Source organism: Lepidochelys kempii, chromosome 1, assembly GCF_965140285.1.
Source record: "Lepidochelys kempii isolate rLepKem1 chromosome 1, rLepKem1.hap1, whole genome shotgun sequence".
NCBI lineage: Eukaryota > Metazoa > Chordata > Testudines > Cheloniidae > Lepidochelys > Lepidochelys kempii.
Genome location: NC_136380.1, coordinates 109,069,920 through 109,085,981, shown reverse-complemented (window position 1 = coordinate 109,085,981; position 16,062 = coordinate 109,069,920). Strand labels below are relative to the sequence as shown.

The following is a 16,062-nucleotide window of genomic DNA, read 5'->3' as shown; positions in this document are numbered from 1 at the left end:
AGAGCTCACTTCATAGGTCAAAAAGAGTTCCCACCCCTTCATCCTCTTGGCCTGAAGAGGGGATTGGGGTTGCTCTTGCACTACTGGAAGGTCATACTTCAGCAAGTGTTTGCAGGAGGTAGGGGAAAAGTAGTGAGTTTGCTGCTTAGCACATTCATCATGTCAATGGAACAATGCTGATTTACACCACTTGGCCCAGTGCCACTCCCTAGATTCACTTCTCCTTTAGGTGCCATGCTGCTATTATCTCTCATATACTCCAACCTTCCCTGTGAGGATATAGAAGGCGCAGAATGGGAGTCAATTCTGGTTAAACTGTCGTTAACTCCCACAGGAATTTCCAAGCAGAAGTTCCTTGGGCAAACATGTTGTATAGAGTGACTGTTCCCTAGCTTTGCCTCTAAAACAAAGGAAGCCCAACCACATAGTCCAAGATTTTTTAAAAAAATTTGGAGGCCCAACATGACATATTCAAAATCATTATAGCCACTTTTGAAAAATCTTGGCTACAGTCCAAGTGCTTCTGCAGTCACTCCCCCCGGGAGGTGGGGAAAGGGAACTTCCAGCACAGCTGTTGCTATGCCTTCTTTTACGATAACCTCTCTTTGGACTTTTTTGGAGAGATGGCCACCTGATAGCTTTTTGATAGAAGCCAGCTTCCCTCTATCAGGCAGCCTCTGACAATATCCAATAATAGTGACCAGTTTTTCCCAACTAGTCCTCATCAGCCAGGAAGGACATAGGTCCAATGCAAAGGATGTCGAACTAAAAATATTCCTAAAATCTGTAGTACTGCAGTCAGTGACATTGGCCTAAACTCAAGCAGAGAAGACTTTCTTTTGTATCCTCAAGCAATTGCTCTACAAACATTGAAGCAAGTAGTTCACTCTGAATCTGCTCAATTTTCTTCATTAAGTAACATAAAATGTCCTCACAACAGGAAGGACTTGTATCAATCACTGAGTGAAGTAGCAATACATAATGTAAATACTATGAAAAATAAATGTTCCAAAGCCACTTACTATCAGAAGCATGAAATACAGAGCTTACTGTTTAAGTTCTCCTACATCATTCCTATCTACTCCCTCTTCATTATTCCCACAAAAAGACCATTCATTCACTACAACTTGGTAAGATTATTCCAGATCATTTTCTGAAGTTATTCACATGCTCTATTCTGCCTCCTGCAAAATTACTTATAAATGGCAATCATGGTAAACAAAATTTTTTGTCTTACTCCTGTGACTTGTTCCAAAATCTGTGTGCATTGCCAGGGTTCCTAAACCCCCACAAGATAATTGTTTTGTTTTTTATGGTGCTGTTAAAGTGGAAAGACATACACTATCCCTCTCAGTGTGGGTAGAGTGGAAATTGTAACAGGATGAACAGGGGTTATAATTACCCTACTTATTATATTTTTAATCAGGTCATTGTAATATATCCTTTTCAAGAGCCTGATCTTTCAGTCCTTGTTCTGGCAAACCATTGATATCAACGGGAGTTTTGCCTGAGTAAGAACTGTGGAATTGGGAACCAAATAACGTAGCCTATAGATTTAACACTATATCGAACAAGAAAAGATGCATTTACGGATTTGTGTAGGTTGCTGATACACAAGATAATTGGTTACAACCAGTTTAATGAACTAATGTGATTAAAACATATTTTAGGTTTCAGAGTAGCAGCTGTGTTAGTCTGTATTCGCAAAAAGAAAAGGAGTACTTGTGGCACCTTAGAGACTAACCAATTTATTTGAGCATAAGCTTTCGTGAGCTACACGCATCCGATTAAGTGAGCTGTAGCTCATGAAAGCTTATGCTCAAATAAATTTGTTAGTCTCTAAGGTGTCACAAATACTCCTTTTCTTTTTGCAAACTTATTTTAGTAATTTTTGCACATTTGCATACTCATCCTTTTTTAGTATTGAATGAAAAAAATGAATAAATCATTGATTTCATGACGAAATTTTATTTATGAACAATTTTTTTGGTTCAAATTTTGTTTGGCATACAAAGTGTAAAGAAACAGAAGTCTCTTCTGACGCATTTGTAAGGAAATAGAGTACAAAATATATCTCCAGACAAATATCAGTGTGAGTGTATAAACAGCTTGTGAGAGGAGTTTTCCACCAAATCTCGATTTGTCATATGATATTAACAGGAATACAGCGAGCTCTTGGCAGCACTACTCTGAGCAATGTTATGACCATGGATGGTAAAGCAGTGAATAAACTGAAGTCAGTTATGTTCATGTAGCACTGCATCTGAAAACTATATGTATGCCAAAACTTAATTCTATCAAGTGCTACTACTTCTACAGATACTAAGTAAGCCACATAAGAGCAAGGTGGTATGCAGTGATATATAAGTTGATATGCAGTTTTTAGAAAAGAAATCTCTCATCACTCTTGCAGTTGTTATAAAGCAATGCATGTGTCAGAACACTTCTGGAAATACAGGGATGAAACCGCAGGGCAGCGCTTGGAGCACTGGAGAGGGCAAAAGTGGCTTTCACTACTTGGTTATTTCACAGTTCTGGGGAGAACATGGACCCCATTTGCCCCTGGCATAAACTAGAGTACCCTCAGAGCAGCTCTAAATTGCGCCACCTTGCAATGCCCCCCTAGGGATTTTTATGCTGGTGGGGATTACTGGAGTGTGCTCTGCTCTGGCCAGGCTCTCTCCTGCCCTGTCAGTTTAAAAATAAAGGACAAGTATATTTTTTGGTAATCGAAATGAAGGAAATAGCAGCCTATACCTGTTTTTTATTTGCTTTGATCTGAATATGCTATTTAATTTTAGTTCTGCTTAATCCTCAGGGGAAAATGAAGTGCACACATATTTTGCAAATCAAAACACAGATATGCCAGATTTCTTCTTCCTTTTTTAAAAGAATTATTAAAAAATACAGTTACGCAAATGGCAGTCCAAAGTGAATGTAATCCTACAAATAGGACCTCCTCCATCCTGCTTGTTATGGCAACTGAGCCAGACGCCTCTTTGGGCTTGTCTACACTTGTGGCTACATCAGCACTGCTGCAATTGATGCAGCGGCATCGATTTAGTGGGTCTGGTGAAGACAAGCTAAGTTGATGGCAGAGCGCTCCCGTCAACATCTGTACTCCACCTCCCTGAGAGGTGGAAGGTAAGTTGGCAGGAGAACATCTCCCATCGACTAGGGTTGCCAACTTTCTGATTGCAGAAAACCAAAAACCCTTGCCCTGCCCCCGGACGCGTAGCCAGGTGGCGGGAACAGGGGGAGAGATCCAAAAAAAAGCGGCCACCCGCTGCAGCGCTTTTACTCACCCAGCGGTGCTCCGGTGGCCGGCCCTCACTCGCTCCGGGTGTCTTCGGTGGCACTGAAGGTCCTGCCGCCGAGGTGCCGCCGAAGACCCAGAGCGAGTGAAGGTCCAGCCGCCGAGGTGCCGCCGAAGACCTGGAGTGCCGCTGGGTGAGTAAAAGCGCCGCAGTGGGTCGCCCCTTTTTTTTGGATCGCTCCCCTTGTTCCCTCAACAGGGGAAAATTTAAAAGGTGCCAAGACATTGACAAGGTGCCACTTGTGCTCAGTGGGGCAGCGGCCACTGCCCTGCTCCCCCACCCCAGCTTTGCTACTGACTGCCCCCTGCCCTGCCCCTTCTCTGAGGCCCTGCCCCTGCTCACTCCACCCCCTCCCTCCGTAGCTCACTCTCCCCTACCCTCGCTCACTCCCTCATTTTCACCAGGCTGGGGTTGGTGTGCAGGAAGGGATGCAGGCTCCGGGAGGGAGTTTGGGTATGGGATGGGGCTCAGGGGTGGGCCAGGGGATCGGGGTGCAGGAGAGGGTTCGGGATGCGGGCTCTAGGTGCTGCTTACATCAGGCAGCTCCTGGAAGTGGCCGGCATGTCTGGCTCCTAGGCGCAGAGGTGGCCAGGGGGCTCTGCGTGCTGCCCTCACCTGCAGGCACCACCCTCACAGCTCCCACTGGCCGTGGTTCCTGGCCAATGTGAGCTGCGGAGCTAGTGCTCCGGGTGGGGGTCAGCACGCAGAGCCCCCCAGCCGCCCCTGTGCTTGCTGGCTGCTTCTGTGAGCTGTGCGGAGCAGGGGCAGGCAGGGAGCCTGCCTTAGCCCTGCTGCGCCACCGACCGGACTTCTAGCGACTGGTCAGCGATGCAGACTAGAGCCGCGAGGGTCTCTTTTCAACAGGGCATTCCGGTCAAAAACTGGATGCCTGGCAACCCTACCATCAACACAGTGTGGTGTAAACACCACTGTAAATCAACCTAAGTTATGTCGGCCTCAGTTACATATTGGCATGCAGAACTTGGTGGTGAAACTCTGCTGGTGGGAGATTCACTGAGTACATCCCCTGGCACTGTGAAAGGAAGCATAGCCTACTGTCCCAATAGGATGACAGTTAGGAAATCTGCTGTAGAGTTTTCTTGGTTTGGGAATATTTTGTCCCTTGATGCATAGGCATAACTGCCTGATTAGGAATACAATCTCTGGGACAAATTCTTCTCTGAATTACTCTGGTGTAATTCTGGATTAACTCCACTGAATTCAATGTAGTCACTCCAGGATTACACCAGCGTAACTGAACTGGGAGCAAATTTTGGTCTAATATTTGCAGATGTGCAATGGGATCACTTCCAATTGCTATGCTTTTTCTTAGAAAGCAATTCATTATAAAATGGTAGTTTAACTGCAATTTCTCATAATTCTGAATCTCTCATGATAATCAGCTTTATGGAAACAGAGGAATTGGAATGAAAGAAACTCACTACTAAAATAATAAGGGATAACACTGCTACTTAAAATACAAACTGGTCCACTGTGTTACATTTATCCATATCCATATTACATAGAAGCCTTCTGTTGAAAGCATTCCAGGAATGTGCCATTCACTATTAAATCAATGAAGTCAAAGAGCATGAGAATGTACTGTTAGATCCCAAAAGAATCAATCCAGATTGTCCTATAGAAAACTTGCAATGTAGAATGAGGTTAAAACTAAGCATGACTTTTTGAAAGGTCTGAAAGTAAGAACCGATTTCATGTAAAGCCTTCAGTGCATACATTCAAACAATCCTATTTGTGAAATCTGACTAGCATTGTGGGAAAAACAAACATTCTGAACACTTAAATAGTGCCTTAGCAAACGTGTATTTTCTCTTATTCCTCACATAAGAGTTTATCTGTATTACAAATTTTGTAATTGTTTAGAAAACAGACCTGCTAAATATAAATAACTGAAACTTATTAAAATACAGAACAAAAGGGGCAATTTTGCAGAGGCATCACACACTCAGCTTTTTCATTGTATACCCCATTTAACGTTACAAAACTAGATTCTCTCATGGATAAATACGATTATTTCGTACACACATTCTTTCCAAGAACTTCTGGCTCCCAGGGTCTAAAAAATATGACAACAGTGTGAAACATTACAGAGCTCTTAGCATTTCATTCTCGCTCATTCAGCAAGCAAAAATAAATCTTTGCTTTTTGTGCTGGTAGATAACACGCAGTGCCAGGAACTGCAAAATCCTTCCCTTTTCTAGTAGTGTCTAGAGCACTAGCCAGAGACTGGAAGAAATGTTAAACAAAACTGCTACTGCATAATCACCTTCTCCTGCACAAACTCTTTCAATAGGTTTAATACTCAGTTGCATTTAGAGAATATATTTGTTGAGATTAATGTGGCATAATAGCTGTGTTGCTTGCGTAGTTTTACTTGAGGTTGCATCACTGTCTCTGTTAAGACCTCCCTTGAAACAGACAATTTGTAACATCTGTAAAAATTCATTCCAGGATTAAACTTGGCTTAAAAGCTCAGGAAACATCTTTAAATTGAATTAAATTTGAAACCCACTCCCAATTTGGCTATTTAAAATATTTCTTAATCGAGTGAGAAAGAGTCAGTTTTTCATAATTAAGGTCCAAATTCTACCTTTGGATTCACAGAAGCAGGTAAGAAGAGGTGTGTGGGTTCAAATTGACTTTTGTAGGTCATCAGTGGGAGCAACCTCTATGCAGAATTTGGCTCATAATGCCTAGTTTTGGCAATGGACTTCATGAAGAGATTGGTATACGGGAGTTATAAAAGGACAACAAACACAGGTTCAGAGCAGAAGAATAGTTTTGTGGCTAAGGCATTGGAGTGGGACTCTGGAGATCTGAGTAGTTCAATTCACAGCTCTGTCACGGACTTCTTGTGTGACCTTGGGCAAAGCTTTTATGCTAACCCTACACTGCCCTGCGGTTCAGATGATGAGGGTGTGCATAGTTGTGTGCACCTCAGTGCTGCACTACAACTTCCCTGTGTGGACGCTGTTGGTGCGAAGTAAAAGGTTCCTAGTTCTCATTAATGTAATCTTATTGGAAGAGGACTACATTAATACAAAACTAGGATTCATTTACTTTGCATCCACAGTGTCCATACAGGGGAGTTACAGAGCAGCACTTTGATGAATAGCACTGCTATTCACATCCCCCTAGTCCAAACTGGAACAGTGTAGACAAGCCCTGACTCTCTTAATGCCTTACTTTCCCATCTGTAAAATAAGGATGACTTCATTTCCTTTCTTCTACCCTTTGTCCGTCTTGCCTAAATAGTCTGCAAACCTTTCAGGACAGGGTTATCTCTTAAGAATTTATATACAGCAATGTTGAACCAACCTCAGTTGGGAACCTCTAGGCGCTACTGTAACATAAATAACAAAATATTAATATAAGTATGGTTAACTATATCAAATGGCTTTTGGAACTCTTTAATAAAGAAAACCAATGTTTGTCTAATTGCCTTTTTTCATAGCACAACTAGTACCACAATGAACAAAAAAGTTTCTTTAAAAAAAATTTGGATTTATTTTCTCACCAACAAATGATACAACCCCCCCAGAGCCTTATTAAGCAATGAAACCCACTCACAATGCAGTCCTCACTCTAAATCAAGCAACTTGCAGGTGACCTGTTCTACAGCTGTATTAGCTGTGAGACACACACAAACACAGGGGTGCATTTTTGTGGGAGAAGGGAATCAGAGTTCTTTCACAGGAAAAAAGCATTCCTTCATGGTGGCTAATCATCCTCACTGTTTGCTGAGTCACATTCTTCTGAGGTGCCTCTAGAGAGAGAGAAATATGTTCTGGGAAATGTTCTATATTTAGAAACAAGTGAGGATCTCAACACTGGCTGCGCTGAGTAGCCATTCCTTCTACAATGCCCCGAACAACACTGACGATTCATTTTCCATATAAGACAGGGAGACATTTCTCATCAACCAAGAGTTGGCCTACTTACACAAACTCCATCTGCATTTGTAGGAGCAGAGCAGTATTACTGAGACAAGAAGACTATCACTAAAAATCTGAATCTGTTTCACTCTCACCAAAGTGTCTTTCTGTATCAGAGTTGAACACCACTCAATTTGCACAGAACACACTTCACATAAACTGGGCCAATTGTTTGTAGCAAGGGTAGCTGATTCCAAGTGGAGTTTTATAAATGCTGTGGTACTTTTGCCACAGGAAACTCAAAAATTCTTCTGCTTGTTGCAAGGACATGCAATTTAAATTGGACCACTTTTGGAGGGGTGCGTTCTGTGATCCCACTGCAGCCCCAGGGCCAGAGGAGCTCTGTGATCCTGCCTCAGCCCCGCTGGGGTTGCTAACTCTCCAGGATTGTCCAGGAATTTAAAGATTAATCTTTAATTAAAGATTATGTCATGTGATAAAACCTTCAGGAATACGTCCATCCAAAATTGGCAACCCTAGGCCCTGCTGTCCGAGGAGCTCACTCTCTCCACCATGGCCCCAGGGCCAGAGAAGTTCTGTGCCCCCCACTGATTTCTGCAGGGGCCCATGTTTCTGCTGGCCCCCTCCTAGTACATGCCCCAGAACTCTGTGTGTTTCTGTGCATATCGATGTATGCTGAAAGGAAATACATGCACATTATGCATCTTATTGGGAAATCATTTTTCTTCTTCTGTACTAGCTTCAGTTAGCCATTTTGATTCCTTATTTCAAGCCAAATCAACTTTTGTGTACTAAATTGCTTGTTTGTATCCAGTTTTGTAGTTTTATAAGATAGCTGTGTTATAGAAATAATTTAACAGAGACTTGTGGACATGAATTGTCAGTCTGCTCACTCCCATTAAAAGGCCCTATTATTCTTTCACAGCATGTTTTCATCCTATTGAATGGGACATAATTGTAATTCTGGGAGTTTCTGTCAGTGGGATACAGAATTTTGGTGTGAGATTGTTTGGGGGTGATGGTGAAGGAGAAAGAATTGTGAATAGCTGCTATTGTGACAATCATAAGCGAATGTCAGGCGTAGATTTACCTGTGCTCTGTTGCTTTAAGGATTGAAGGTCTGCCATTAAAGTTAGTGGAAAGACTACCATCAATTTCAATACAAATTGGTTTCAGAGTAACAGCCGTGTTAGTCTGTATTTGCAAATAGAAAAGGAGTACTTGTGGCACCTTAGAGACTAACCAATTTATTTGAGCATAAGTTTTCATGAGATGAAGTGAGCTGTAGCTCACAAAAGCTTATGCTCAAATAAATTGGTTAGTCTCTAAGGTGCCACAAGTACTCCTTTTCTTTTTGCGAATACAAATTGGGTCAGACTGTTACACAGTATATACTATACCTCAAGCTTCCAGTCATCTTGAATTACAAAATATAGTTTCTACCTAGCTGGCCTTGCTGTGGCCTGGAGCAGTGGTTCTCAACCATGGGGGGGCCACGCGCAGGCTTCAGGTGGTCCACCAAGCAGGGCTAGCATTAGACTTGCTGCGGCCCAGGGCAGAAAGCCGAAGCCCCATCACATGGTACTGAAGCCCAGAGACCCAAGTCCCACCAACCGGGGCTGAAGCTCCAGCCTGAACAACTTAGCTTCATGGGGTCCCTTATGGCGTGGGCCCCAAGCAGTTGCCCTGCTTGCTACCCCTTAACTCTGGTCCTGGCTTTAATATGCAGAAAAGCAGTTGTTGTAGCCCAGGTGGGCTGTGAAGTTTTTATAGGATGTTGGGAGGGGACACAGAAAGAAAAAGGTTGAAAACCCCTGGCCTGGAGGGAGCAAGGGAACACACTTGCAGTTGTGTTAACCTGGCATCTTAATGAGTGTGGTGAGGGTTTTTCAGTCATGTTAAGCTAATATAATAAAATATTTTTGCTGTCAAGAGAGAGCCAATAAGACTGCAAGCAGAGTGAAGAACTATTCAGGCCTTCTGATAGTGATTTTGCTGTGCAGCTTTTTTCCTATGTTAACAACTCAAAGTGAAATTTGTTCTGCTGGAATTTCCTGTTTACTCTGATCACGTCCTGCCACGCCAATGTCAATAGTTTATGTCGTTCCCATTCATCAAATCCCTCCAGAATGTTTCCTTTAGGGTACTCTGGGGTTTTCTCTTCTTAATAGTGTATAATCTCAAAGGCTATAGCATTACTTCATTAAAAATACTTCTAGAATCTCAAATTATTTATTTTTATATTTACCCTCTCATTGATAATTGCTCTGATGATAACGTAACCAAAACTGAACACAAATTTCTGAGATAAAATATAAGCAATGCTTTGTACACTAATATTATCACTTGTTTTGTATTTCTCTCACTTGGTTGAGAGAAACAACCAGTACATGTTGGTTGCCTTTTGTTTAGAACAGCAATAGAACATATTCACAGTATTGGTATCAACATTAAAGTATGGTATTTCATATTTGACATGCGTATCTAACCCACAAGAATGTACTAAGACAAGTGAGATATCAAAACCAACTTCCAGGATTTCCCATTAGTAATGTCTTTCCAGCTGGTGCTGTATTCTCTCTATCCTGAAATTATGCAGTTGATCCTCTTTTGCAACTCCACCCTCTGAATGTAAACTACTCATTCATTATTGAACCTCTCCCATTCAGTTATCTTCCCAACAATATCCTCTTCCTCTCTCTCTAAATTTTAATCTCCGATCTTTAAATACTACAGCTGATAATGCAAACATGGGGCTGGATTGCTCCCTCCTGTGGAAAAAACATGTCTCAGTAGGGAGGACATGTCTGAGAGGATTCCCTGTGGAGTTTCTCTAAGTTCTACTAAAAGGATGGGGTTTGCCATGGGTCTGCAGAATAAGCTGTATGGAGGCCCTGTGCCCTCCAATGATCCCCTCGGATCCCCTCCACCCCCACATGTCTTGGGAGAGTGACTGCAATAGAGCTGCCCCCTTTAAAGGGAGATCTCCATAGCAGAGGACAGATAAAGCAGTCCAGGAAGGATTACCTCTCAAAGAGAATCTTTGAAGGTGGTGGGTGTGCATCTTCCCTTCCCCCATCCAACAGAAAAACATCCATTCTCCGTCCTCAGCCCACCCATTGTAGGGAGCCTTCCCTGAGGTCTGGGAAAATGGAGGGATGATGACATAGCTGCTCTCTCACTCCTTGCACATCGGAAACAGAGCACATATAAAACGTAGCTCAGTGCAACCAGTAATCATTACAAAATCCATAGCTAATTAAAAGGGCTTAAGAAAATTCCAGCTCATTTTATTTACTACAAGGAGATTTTTATATTTCTAACCTCATTGACTTTAAGTGGTTAGCTGAAAATCTTCCAAAGTTGGTTTGGGGACAAACTAATTTTAGATGAGCACTAATGAAAGTACATAGTAAGAAAGTGCACTTCATTCTGTTCTGCCCTCCTGCAAAGCTCTACAGGTACCAAAGAATCATCTCCTTCTGAGCTGTAGTTCATCCTCATTCCCTTTTCTGAATTAATGCGGCAGAAAAGGCCTCCTATGTTCCTTCATCAATATAGTCAAATGGAGAGGCATGAGTACCCATGGGATAACAGACTGTGAATTTCTATTGAACCTCCTATTTAAATCAAGTGCTGGGTGCACATGGTGGGAAAACCACGTGGTGACACATAACACTCCTAGAACTGGTAATAGGACACTACATATTATACAGAGAACAACCTCAGCTTTAAAGGTCTAGAAATGGGAAAACCCTAGCTTCCAACAGCTTTGTTCTGACTCATAGTAGAGTGCGCATACTTTAATCTTCATTGCAAGGCAGTGCATTCTCTAGGAGTTTGTCATGGGACTATTTACATGCGGAAGGGATTTGTGTTGCCTCCCCGTTTCCTGTTGCTCAGCCCTGCTCCTTTGCATTCCATTACCATTCCTGTCCATGTCTCTGGTCTGTCCTGTTCCCTGATGGTGCTTCACTCCTTTCTCCCTATCACCTGCTGCTTCCTCAGTAAACCCCATCCACAGACCTCCCTCGTACCGCCTCCTCTCCACCTCCAAACCTTAGTTTGCTCTTTCCTCAAAACAATCAGTTGGCAAGAAGATACTGCTCCTCAGGTTCATGTTCTTGGGGAACGAAGCACCAGCCAAGAGATGAGGGTTGGATAGGAGTGGAATCTGGAAGGAGAAAGGGAGAGGGAAAAAGCAAGAGACAGGAAAATGGAGAGAAACAGGGAGTGAATTGTGGGGAGTAGGGAAAAGCTATAAAGATGAAGGAGATACATTTTGAAGAGATTACCATCAAAACAATGCTTGAGAGTGTACAATGCAACTGGAACAAATTCTTTACCACATGGATGACCAGCTGGGATTTTGTAAAGCATATTGTGAATCAAGAAAAATTGCCCTTCCCATGCTCTATGGCCGGACTCTGGAAGGGAAAGCTATTTCATACTCATGTTTTTTTTGTGGGAAATGCATGTATATGAGGGAGTTGGCTCAAGCAACATGGCACCTATTTAATGCCCATAAGGCACTTTGAAATCCTTCAGTTAAAGACAATACAGAAGTGCAAAATTATTAATGTGGGTACTGGAGTTTTGGGGGGAAGGTATAGAATGGGGTGGTGTGAAGCATATTTAATGTTCGGAAGGCATGTGAGATTCCTCTTCTGAAAAGTAATAATTACTATTAGTATAGTTATTTGTGTGTTGTACGAGTGAGGTGGCTGGAGAAGGAATGTGTTCCTCTTTTATTTTTTAACATTGATTGTAGGTCAATATAAATGAATGAGCTCACCTACCAGGAGAGAGAAAATTCCATTCACATAATTGATTGTAGACTGCCTTTTCTCCACCAAATTTAAACTACTCCAGTAAAGAGACAAAACACAATAAAGTTCTGAATTTATTGAAACAATAGCTGCTAAGTGAGACAGTAATTCACCCCAAAAGTTTTTTAACTGTTGTGTTTTTGCTACATTGTTAGTGGAGTAATTCCATTGTTAGTGAACTTTTTCTCTGTCATTGAAACATTCTAGGGATGTTTTGACCTAAGGGAGATGTGTTCAATCATTTTGATTGATTTGCACTGAATGAGCAAAGTGGTTTGCTTTTTTATTTTGAGTTAGCCTTGTCTTATTTTTTGAAATATTATGGAGTCATGGTATTGTCTTATATGTCTATGTTATTGGACAGGCTTCCAGGTGCCCTACAGAGCTATACAATTCCACACCAACATGTCCATTTTCATACTAATACATTAATTGTGCATTATTTATTGTGATTTAATACCCAGTCATCAAAATGGGTAGAGTGGTTGGGTCAGAGTCCTTTCTGTCCTGTGATCATGGAATGATATTAACAGCAAGTGGGGAAAACAAATTTCTAAAACATGTTGAGTGTGTCTGATTTTGTGTGTGTGCTGCTAAGCTTTTTCTGACACTAGAGGTTGGAATTCCCAGGACCTTCCTGGAAAGACTCAGAAGCTCAGGAGCTCTGGAGAATTGACTTGGAGGGTAAAGGAAATCTCCTTGGGGGAGCAGAAGGGAAATGTCCCCCCCCCCACCTTTGTCAATTCTTAAACATTTGCCGCATAAACAGTTCATGAACCCAGGCTCTAGTGAAAAATTAGCTACCTTAGAGTTCTGTTTTCTCCTCCATAAGCATGTGCAACTCCCATCATTAACTGGAGTTCCATGGTACTAGGGTTATACCTAATATGTAACTATAATATTCAGCTAAATAGATTTATACAAAAACAAATTAAAATCTGAACAAAGGACAGGGCAAAACTGTGGCCTCTAGAAATGGAAATACCTATTAGGTCATCTTGTCAAACTTTCTGCCTGTTCTGGATTATTGGGTTTTTATACAGTTTCAGATATCCTATCTGACTGTTTACTGTAGCATTAGTACGAGAACATTAGGAAGTGAAAACAGTGCCAAATATAGTCATTGTTTGTTATTTGTATTACAGTAGTATCGAGAGGCCCCCAGTTACACCAGAGCCTTGTTGTACTAGCTGCTATACCTACATATTGAATGGCTGTCCCTGCCCTGAAGAGCTTATGATCCAAACATGCAAGAAACATGAAGATGGGAGAAAGGAAGTATTAATATGTCCCATATTACAGATGAGGAATTGAGACACAGAGAGAGGGACTAAGAAGCAGGTTCTCAGAAGGGCTGCAATTGGGACCATGTTTTCAAGAGATGTCAGGTCCCATTTAGTCACCTAAATGATGTAACCAGATTGTGAAAAATCAGCACCCAGTGGCTCCACTGACATCACTGAATGTTCAGCACTTTTGAAAATCTGATCCCACATGACTTGCCTACAGTCACACAGGAAGTCTGTAGCAGAGTCAGGAACTGAATCCAGATTTCCTGAGTCCTATCCAGTGCCTTTATTACAAAACCATCCTTCCTTCCTTCCTTTCCTAATCAGCTTCATACAGAGCATATTAAATTGAGATTACTTTTACTACAAGATTTTGCTATTAACTTACTCAGGTTCTCTCATGTTATGCAAAACAATAGTACTATGGATCTCTCTCTACGCACACATTATATATACATGTATCTCTTGTGTATCAGTCGCCCTGATATCTAAGCATCTGAATGATTAAACTGTTGGACAGCCGCTTCAGTTTACTTTTAATTATTAGACGTTATGATTCACTTTTTGTATCAAGAGAACAAAGCAACTAAATCTAGTCTGAAAATAATTACTTTTTATTTAAAAAAATTAAAGTCTTTGTTTCTAAAAAGTGAACTACCATACTGTGGAAAGGCTAATGATCTTACTTTACATGTGTTGCTCAAGTGTAAAAGTATAATTAGGAAGGCCAAAAAAGAATTTGAAGAACAACTAGCAAAAGACTCAAAAACTGAGCCCTGGTCTACACTAGGAGTTGAGGTCGAATTTAGCAGCGTTAAATCGATTTAACCCTGCACCCGTCCACATGATGAAGCCCTTTTTTTGACTTAAAGGGCTCTTAAAATCGATTTCCTTACTCCACCCCCGACAAGGGGATTAGTGCTTAAATCCACCTTGCCGGGTCGAATCTGGGGTACTGTGGATGCAATTAGACGGTATTGGCCTCCAGGAGCTATCCCAGAGTGCTCTATTGTGACCGCTCAGGACAGCACTCTCAACTCAGATGCACTGGCCAGGTAGACAGGAAAAGGCCCGCAAACTTTTGAATTTCAATTTCCTGTTTGCATGGTCACCTGCAGCTTGCCATGCTGGCCAGAGCTCATCAGCAGAGGTGACCATGATGGAGTCCCAGAATCGCAAAAGAGCTCCAGCATGGACCGAATGGGAGGTACGGGATCTGATCGATCTATGGGGAGAGGAATCCGTGCTATCAGAACTCCGTTCCAGTTTTCGAAATGCCAAAACATTTGTCAAAATCTCCCAGGGCATGAAGGACAGAGGCCATAACAGGGACCCGAAGCAATGCCGCGTGAAACTTAAGGAGCTGAGGCAAGCCTACCAGAAAACCAGAGAGGCAAACGGCCGCTCTGGGTCAGAGCCCCAGACATGCCGCTTCTATGATGAGCTGCATGCCATTTTAGGGGGTTCAGCCACCACTACCCCAGCCGTGTTGTTTGACTCTTTCAATGGAGATGGAGGCAACACGGAAGCAGGTTTTGGGGACGAAGAAGAAGAAGATGATGATGATGATAATGAGGTTGTAGATAGCTCACAGCAAGCAAGTGGAGAAACCTGTTTTCCCGACAGCCAGGAACTGTTTCTCACCCTGGTACCCTCAGGGTACCTGGTATCAGTACCCCCCGAACCCACCCAAGGCTGCCTCCCGGACCCGCCAGGCGGAGAAGAGACCTCTGGTGAGTGTACCTTTTAAAATAATATACATGGTTTAAAAGCAAGCATGTGAAAGGATTAATTTGCCCTGGCATTCGCGGCTCTCCTGGATGTACTCCCAAAGCCTTTGCAAAAGGTTTCTGGGGAGGGCAGCCTTATTCCGTCCACCATGGTAGGACACTTTACCACACCAGGCCAGTAGCACGTACTCGGGAATCATTGTAGAACAAAGCATTGCAGTGTATGTTTGCTGGCATTCAAACAACATCCGTTCTTTATCTCTCTGTGTTATCATCAGGAGAGTGATATCATTCTTGGTCACCTGATTGAAATAGGGTGCTTTTCTTAAGGGGACATTCAGAGGTGCCCGTTCCTGCTGGGCTGTTTGCCTATGGCTGAACAGAAATGTTCCCCGCTGTTAGCCACGGGGAGGGGTGAGGGGCTAGCCACGTGGTGGGGGGAGGCAAAATGTGACATTGGAATGAAAGCACATGTGCTGTGTATGTAATGTTAACAGCAAGGTTTACCGTGAAAGAGTGTAGCCATTGTTCTAGAAAATGTGTCTTTTTAAATACCACTGTCTCCTTTTTTTTCCTCCACCAGCTGCATGTGTTTCAAGGATCACAGGATCTTCTCCTTCTCAGAGGCTAGTGAAAATTAGAAGGCGAAAAAAACACACTCGTGATGAAATGTTCTCTGAGCTAATGCTGTCCTCCCACACTGACAGAGCACAGACGAATGTGTGGAGGCAGACAATGTCAGAGTGCAGGAAAGCACAAAATGACCGGGGGGAGAGGTGGCGGGCTGAAGAGAGGGCTGACGCTGAAAGGTGGCGGCAGCGTGATGAGAGGAGGCAGGATTCAATGCTGAGGCTGCTGGAGGATCAAACCAGTATGCTCCAGTGTATGGTTGAGCTGCAGCAAAGGCAGCTGGAGCACAGACTGCCACTACAGCCCCTGTGTAACCAACCGCCCTCCTCCCCAAGTTCCATAGCCTCTGC

The 16,062-nt window shown here is 42.7% G+C and overlaps 1 protein-coding gene and 1 long non-coding RNA gene across 2 annotated transcripts in view; both read right to left on the bottom strand.

The window, feature by feature from the left end:
* COL4A2 (collagen type IV alpha 2 chain) overlaps positions 1 to 16,062 on the bottom strand; it is a 249,308-nt gene that overhangs the window by 126,878 nt on the left and 106,368 nt on the right. The gene's annotated exons all lie outside the window — the stretch shown is intronic.
* Positions 6,822 to 11,284, bottom strand: LOC140913391 (uncharacterized). Its single transcript, XR_012159571.2, has 2 exons — positions 10,262 to 11,284; positions 6,822 to 7,104 (listed from the first exon to the last, which is right to left on the bottom strand). It is a non-coding gene; the product is annotated as an uncharacterized LOC140913391 (long non-coding RNA).